Raw genomic sequence first — 7,706 nt, 5'->3', positions numbered from 1 at the left:
CTTACTAATTTAGGAATGGACATCCCTATCATCAGTTAATTCATTAAAAAAGGGAGAGAACTTACATTGTAAAATCTCAATGTTTAGTGATGAAAATAATCTCGGATTTAAACTTGATATTCACTCCTAAATAAAACTATATCATGGTTAATAAAAAAATTTTACAATCAAAAAACAGTTTTAAATGATTCTTAAGAAATAAATAAAAATAATAATAACTCTTACAGCTACATCCTCAAAAACTTCATTTCATTCGATTACTTTACATGTATCTATGCACCAATTGATTATATGATAGCAACCTTTTCGTCAAATGCACGTTGACCATCTATAATATTACATTTGCAAAAATGTACAAAAGTCTCAAAAATGGATTTTCATAATTGAAGAAAGTTGTATTTATTAATCTTTCAAATCCCATGAACTTTTAATCTAAGAATTAATAAATACTGAATATGAAATTCCCATAAACAAAATTTATTGACCCAACTTACCCTTAGTTCTGTTGCTTATATTTGTCATACTTCCTAACGATTAAGCAAATAAAAAAAATATTAATATGTATATTTTCATCTTGAGTTTTGTATCTAGATTATCAAGAAAATAAAACTTAGATAAAAATAAATAAATATTTTTAGTTTTAGAATCAAAATATTTGTTGACTTTTTGAGTCATATCTTGTTTTGATAATGACAAATCATAGAATCTCATTTGTGTATTAAATGCATGAACAGGAATAAATTTCATAAAGCACAAATGATCAATGCAAAATGAAAGCCATGAAGCGCTCAAATTAGCACATCACTTGGCACATTCCATGGTAAATTGAAGAGCAAAACTTGAAAACGTGTATTTTTCAGTTTTAATGTATTTAGATTTCAATTGTACATGCATGTCTTAATTGATTTGATATGAAGCTCACTCATGACTATAGATTGACCTTTGGAACTCAAGTTTTCATGGAAAATAATTTTATTAAAAAGGATAAACTAATTTAAAAGGTTTGAAATGAGTTTGAACTTGAAAATGACTAAAAACTCAATTTTATAAGGGGTTTAGTTGATTAGATGTATAGCCTAGTCGACTGAAGTTCTTCGGAGTTTGATCCAATTGATTGGATCATATGGCCAGTCGACCAAATAGCGCTAAAATGGAAGTCGTCTCTAGGTCTGTCGATCAAACCTCAGTTCGGTCAATCGGAACTATCGAGTTCTACCAAAACAGGCCTAAAAATGGCCATAAATTTTGAAATAAAATAATATTTTATACCCCAACGGTCATATAATGGATATATTTCACTTTTTCTTATAAATACAATTAAGGCTAAAACATTTGGAAACAACTTTTGATCAATCATTAAATACTCTTGACATATTGAGCATCATTTATACTCACTTTTCTCATATCAAAAGTTCTCGTACTCTTATTATTTCCAAAATTCTTTTTTAGAAAAACATCCAAACTCTATTGAGCTTCAAATCATATCTTTGAGAGTGTATTTGAGAAGTTCTTTCATTGTACTCATTAGCTCGTAAAGGAGCATTCATTGTACACCAATCTTCTTTTCATCGTTTACTTTCTTGGTTTGGTTTTAAATCGTGCCAAGCAAGGGCATATTGCTTGGAGAGGTATCACCGCCTATAAGGACGGTTGTAACGGGTATCTCCACTCAAGTGAAGGAGGGTTGTACGAGGTAGCTCCGCCTTGGTTGAAGGAGTAGATAGTGGAAATGCTCAAGCGGTTGTCTTGGGGCAAGGATGTAGGCGGGTATAGCCGAACCTTATAAAATCATGGTTTTGTTTTCTCAAGAAGTTCTTTGCAAGCTCTGCATTCAACTTAAGACATCAAGCTCTTTTACCTGTTCTATTCATCCTTTCTGTTACACCATTATGTTGTGGTGACTTACGTACTATGAAGTGTCTCTTAATCCCATGTTGCTCACACAGCTTTGTGAACTTTGAATTTGTGTACTCTGTATCATTGTTGGACCTAAGGCATTTGATATTCCCCCATGTCTGATTTTCTACTTCAACTTTCCACAACTTGAACTTGGCAAACGTTTCTGACTAGTGCCGCATGAAGTACACCCAAACCTTTTGTGAGTAGTCTTCAATAAAACTCACGAAATACATATGTCCTCCCCATGATGCTACCCTTACTAGCCCCCAAACATCTATATGAACATAGTCAAGAATTTACTCTGTCTTGTGTATGGCTATCTTGAACTGCACGCTAATCTTTTTCCCAAGAACACAATACCTGCAGAATTTAAGTTTGCATGTTTTGACACCCTTCAATAGATTTATTTTATGAAGCTCTATCATCCCACATCACCCATATGACCTAACCATATATGCCACAAGAGTGAACTATTTGACTCTGACTCTATAGCTACAACTCCACCTACAACTGTGATACTTAGCATTATATAAATATTTCCAACTGGTTTTTGCCCTTAAACACTGTTAAAACACCTTTACTCACCTTTATTACTCCACTTGCAGACTTGTAATTAAACCCATTACAATCTAAAGTGTCTAATGAAATTAGATTCTTCCTTAAATCTGGTATATGTCTAACATCACACAACGTTCTAACAACACCATCAAACATTTTAATTTTGACATTCCCCATTCCAACAACTTTTCATATTGATACAACGTTACCCATCGGAACAGAATTAGAATGTACTAACATGTGGGTGTCAAACTAATATTTATTAGGTGTCATGTGATAGGAGCATGCTGAATTTAAAATCTAAGAATCTATGAGATGATCTGAACTGGATGAAATAGAAAGCATATCCCTGTCACCACTCTCTAAGTTTTATTCTTCCACTACATTCGTAGACTTTGATGGACCCTCTTTATTCTATATTTCCCTTATTTTTCTCTAGACAATCTCATTTTACATGCTCCTTTTTATCGCACTTATAACACTGAATGTCCTTCCTCTTCTTGGATTTAGACTAAGATTTATTATTACTCGATCCGCTCTGGGACTTGTTTCTCCTACGTTCTTGGTCACCCCTCACCACACGCCCTTCACCTTGTAAATTATCTTCACTATCTTTCATCCTCTAATGATAACCTAATAGAGAACTTGTGATCTCCTCCAATTCGAGAGTTTATTTTCTCCACATCAGAGTTGTAACTAGATTTTTGTACGTAGGAGAAGCAGATAAGAAATTCAGTAACATCAATGCCTTGTATTCATCTTAGAACTTCACAAAAATTTGCTTCAAATCACTAGTGATCTGGTTGAACACGTCAATATGCTGGTTCAGATCTGAGCCCTCCAACATCTTAAGACCATACAATTTCTGTTTAAGATAAAGTTTATTCCTCAATGATTTTGACATATACCGACTTTCTAGTTTCAACCAAACTACCGCCAGTGATTCCTTATCCATGACGTGATCATGTCATTAGTTAGATAAAGTCTGATAGTTTCCACAACCTACACTTCCAATTCTTTCCAATTTATGCCGCCCATGCACTTTGATTACTTTCCGTATAACGCCTTCACCATGCCCTACTACACCAACAAATCATTGACCCTTCTTTGCCATAATTTGAAATTTCCAGATCTATCGAACTTGATTATGTCGAACTTCGCAGAAGAAATCCCAAACATCGTGACCTGTATATGCTTTGATACCAATTGTTGTGAAACGTGCAGCAATTATGATGAATAGTATGGAAAAGCAAAGAGATGGATAAGGCAACAAAAAATGCATGAATTTAACATGGTTTAGCAGTATGCTTACATCTAGAGGAGTGAGCGGTGGCTGAATTTCACTATATTGAAAGTAGGGTTACATCATATGTATAAACTAACCCTAATCATACAGAGTTATTAGAAAAATTCCTCAAATACCCCTATACCATACCGCAAGGGCGTTGCCCTTGCACCCCCAACCCATTAATCGTCCAATCTAATAAAACAATAAATTACAAGCCCAAATAGCTATTGTTGTCGTTCTGCTCCGCTCTACTTCTGACATCAACTTGTTTTCTCTATACACGTGTTCCACTTATTATGAGCCACATACTACAATACACACTATATGACCTATGTTGTAAGTGCCCAAACCAGCTGAGTCGTCCCTTCCTTATCTTATCTTCTATAAGGGTTACACTTAATTTATCACCAATATGTTCCACTTATCCATCTAAGCATTCTCATATTGGCAACTTTTATATTTTGAATATTCTTTTTTCCATCGCCTAACATTCTCATCCATATAGCATAATTGGTCTTATAATTGTCCTATAAAACCTCCCTTTTAATTTTAAGGGTATTCTACGATCACAAAGCACACTTGAAGCACTTCTCTATTTACCCAACCTACTTTAACTCCATGCATCACATTACCTTCAATTTCTCCTTCAACTTGCATAATAGATCCAAGGTATCGAAATTTACAAGTGTTATTTATTTGTTCATCATCAAGTTTAACTTTTTCTCTAATAATCCTCCAATTATTACTAAAATTACATTTCATACATTTTTTCTTATTTCTACTTATACTAAAGACTTTAGATTTCAAAGCTTCTCTCCATAATTCTAACTTACCTTCAACTCCGCCCCTAGTTTCATTAATCAATACAATATCATCTACAAATAACATACACCATGGCAACTCATTTTGAATGTTCTTAGTCAGTTGATCCATCACTAAATCAAAAAAGATAAGGGTTTAAAGCAGATCCTTGATATACACCTATGGTGACTAGAAATCTCTAGTTTCTCCATTTATAGTCCCTACACTAGTCATTAGTACTCTATCATACATATCCTTAATGACATCAGTATACCTACTACATACATATTTTTTGTCTAAAACCCACCATAGAACTTCTATAGGTACCGTATCATATACTTTCTCTAAGTCAATAAATACCATATGCAAGTCCCTCTTCATTTATATTTTTAAAAGATATATAACTTCTGTGGTAGATCTCCAAGGCATAAAACCAAATTGATTTTTTGGGACCTTCTTTTCTAACCTTAATCTTTGTTCAAGTACCCTTTCCTACAGTTTCATAGTATGAATCATAAGTTTAATTCCACGATAGTTATTACAATTTAGTTATCTCATTTATTTTTGTATATAAGTATTAAAGTGTTTTTCCTCTATTCATCTGACATTTTCTTAATTTTTATAATTGTGTTAAATAAATTAGTTAGTCATATAATTTCGTTATCACGTAAGCATTTCCAAACTTCAATTCAGATGTTATCCGGTCCCATACCTTTTCCATTTTTCATCCTTTTTAGTGCAAACTTAACTTCAGTAACTCTAATTTTGCCAATAAATCTCATTTTTTTAGTCTTTTCCTCATTTGTCAATCTTAAATTTAAGCATTCTATTTGGTTTTCATTAAATAACTTACTAAAGTAACTTTGTCATCTATCTTTTATATCTCCATTCTTAACTAAGACAATATCATCCTCAATTTTTATACATTTTACATTTTATGCTAGCAATCAGCTACTTAATGCATTCATCCTCCTTTACCCAGGTTTCAAACCAGCTGTGTGTGAAAAAATTAGAAAACTAGGATCTTAAATATTAATTTGCGTAGATTATGTATTGAATTTTTTTTCTCCCTAATTCACACAAATCCAAATTCAAGACTGAAAATCTATGATCTACACATTAGCTTATATAATTTCTAAAAAATAAGAAAGCAAGTTCTCTCTTTTTGTAGTTACATTGAAATCTAGTTAGAAATTAAAAAAAATACATTTTTTTTTATACATTTAAGCATAATATTTATTTTTTACTATCTAATATCAATTTTCAAAAATAAAAAAAAAAATAATTGTTTATAAATATTTATAAATTATTAAATTAAAAAATTATTTTTCACAACAGAATGACCTAGTGTGCTCCAAATCATTGGTCTGAACATTAGGGAGTGTGAAACAGTTTGTGAGCACAAAACGTATCATACACACTCACCGCATGCACCTTCTGCCAAGGAATTCCTCCCTCCACACTCCAGGTCCCCAACGATCCAGTTGGAAAGAAATAAATCTAGCTTATCACTCATCACTCACTCCTCACCCATCACCATTCTAGAGTGAGCTGTCATAGCTTACAGGGTGGTCCAATGTGTCTACGCCAGTCAACCGCCTCCGCCGCCTTGCTCGTGCACGTCTACGCTTTCTTCTAATTTCTTACTTCTTTTACCTACTCTTATATTAAGATACATCAAAGTATAAGAGTTTTTTACCTAAATATTAACAAAAAAAATAAAAAAACACAAAAATAGATAAAAATGCGTAATATTTATGAAAATATACCCAATTGACTTTCCAAAAGTTGGTTTGGGTTTTAACACACATAGCAGCCGCAACTTTTCAATTGAAAAAAAATAAAATAAAATAAGGGGGCTAGGGAAAGGCGTCAGGGAGAGATGAAAAAAATAAAATAAGGGGGCTGGGGAAAGGCATTAGGGGGAGATGGAGGGGGGGGGGGGGGAGGGAGATTGAGGGGAGAAGAGATTTAATTAGATTGTCAGACTAAAAAAACAAAAAGGTGAGGGGACTTACATGCATGTGTGGAGGGGCAGAGAGAGAAGGGGGAGGGGGGATTTTTTTTTTTTTTTAAAAGGAACCAAAACAACTTTTGAAAAGTCGGTTTGGTGTTAAAATTCTGCATGCATGCACAGTAGCGGCCACAACAAGGGCAAGGAGAGAAGGGGCGGGGGCGGGCAAAAAAATTTTTTTTTTTTTAATAAAAGGACCAAACCGACTTTCCAAAAGTCGGTTTGGTTTTCAAATTTTTTAATTTCAATTTTTTTAAAGTGACCAAACCGACTTTTGAAAAGTTGGTTTGGTGAATTTTTTCTCTATATATATTCATATCATCTTCCAACTGCTCTCATCTACTATCACTTCTATAGTTGCATTATTTGCATTAGTTTTTTTGTCAAAAATATTTATTTTGTTTGCAGACTCCCACTATATTTAACACTCAGAGATGGAGTTTGGTCTAATTGATTCATCTATATTGACATTGGGGATTGTACCTCCTTCCTATAGGGCATGGGAGGAGGATCATTCTAACGCTTTTAAAGGGCGTCAGTGTGTGCGCACATTAGAAACCATATGGCATGCCGATCCTAAAAGCATTCCATGGATTCAACGAGCAGGGTTCTATCCACTGTACCAAATTCGGTATATTCGCTTAGACCATCATTTAATTAGTGCATTGTTGGAGCGTTGGAGACTTGAGACATACACATTTCATTTTCCTTGTGGCGGGGCGACAATAACGTTGTAGGATATCGCAATCATCACAGGATTACCTATTGATGGCGACACTGTTACGGGCATGATGCAGCAAGATTAGGAGATGTTGTGTCAAAGCCTACTCAGATGCAACCCCCCCCCCACTGGCCAGAACGGACGAAATGACACGTCTTTGTCTATGTAATAGATGGACGGGAACTTACCTAATCTTCCTGATGAAGCATTTGAGGAGGTCGTATTGCAGTACGCTCGAGGGTACATACTACGTCTAATGTGCAGCTTGTTATTTGTGAAGAAGTCGCAACACTATGCATCGCTGATATTCCTCTCTTTGTTGAGTGATATGGAGAGGGCGTCGACGTATAGTTGGGGTAGCGCTGCACTTGCATGGCTGTACAGAGAGATGTGCCACGTTGGTCGTGTGCAGACGCAATCAATTG

Source organism: Malania oleifera, chromosome 2 (genome assembly GCF_029873635.1).
Source record: "Malania oleifera isolate guangnan ecotype guangnan chromosome 2, ASM2987363v1, whole genome shotgun sequence".
Classification (NCBI taxonomy): domain Eukaryota; kingdom Viridiplantae; phylum Streptophyta; class Magnoliopsida; order Santalales; family Ximeniaceae; genus Malania; species Malania oleifera.
The sequence above is the reverse complement of the archived record's forward strand: the minus strand, read 5'-3'. Positions refer to the sequence as shown.